The 746-nt window shown below is 40.2% G+C and overlaps 1 non-coding gene across 1 annotated transcript; it reads left to right on the forward strand.

Moving 5' to 3' along the window:
• The first annotated feature begins 264 nt into the window (after positions 1 to 264).
• TRNAR-CCU lies at positions 265 to 337 on the forward strand. The gene has a single exon. It is a non-coding gene; the product is annotated as a tRNA-Arg (tRNA).
• The last annotated feature ends 409 nt before the right edge of the window (positions 338 to 746 follow it).

Consider the following 746-nt stretch of genomic DNA (forward strand, 5'->3'; position numbering starts at 1 on the left):
GCAGTGGTCAGGGATTAGGGAATGCATGTAGGCAATGATTTCTCCTTTAACCATCATGTGTCTACTGTAATAAGGAAATCATTCTATTTTGCACAATGTAGAAGCAAGGATGGCATCTAGGTCCAAATGATGTCATTGTTCCATTGTACTTGGTCTTCAGTAGACCAGTTGGCCATGTGGAATAATGGATAAGGCGTCTGACAGAAGATTGTAGGTTTGAGTCATACCATGGTCGTAGTGCCAGTCAGCTAGTAATTTAGTCGGGCCCCGGTGGCTTAATGGATAAGGCATTGGCCTCCTAAGCCAGAGATTGTGAGTTCGAGTCCCATCTGGGGTGATATAATCTTGATACAAGTTATTGAGTACAATGACCCCTTCGGTATCTGCCTGATGAGGCATATGCAATAACTAGAATGTCCACATAAGTTCCTCACTAAAGAATACATGGTATACAGAACAAGGTCTATGTGGACTGCCTCAAAGCCTTATCACTTCAACCATCGATCAGTGAACTGGTGACAGGAATCTAGGTGGTAAGACCTAGTTTATTGTACAAGGTAAAAAAGGCAGTTAAGAGAGAGCTGTGGTTTAGAGATGGTAAAATAAATGTGTTTAAGGAATACATTTTTAAAAAGAGGATTAATGATTGTGATAGTATGAATACATGCAAGTGAGGTGGTTAACTGAAGCATCTGATTGATTATTGAAGGTATGGAACATGCTTTGGGAATGTTGAAAATGTACAT

Source organism: Protopterus annectens, chromosome 1.part0, assembly GCF_019279795.1.
Source record: "Protopterus annectens isolate FY-2018-M chromosome 1.part0, PAN1.0, whole genome shotgun sequence".
NCBI lineage: Eukaryota > Metazoa > Chordata > Ceratodontiformes > Protopteridae > Protopterus > Protopterus annectens.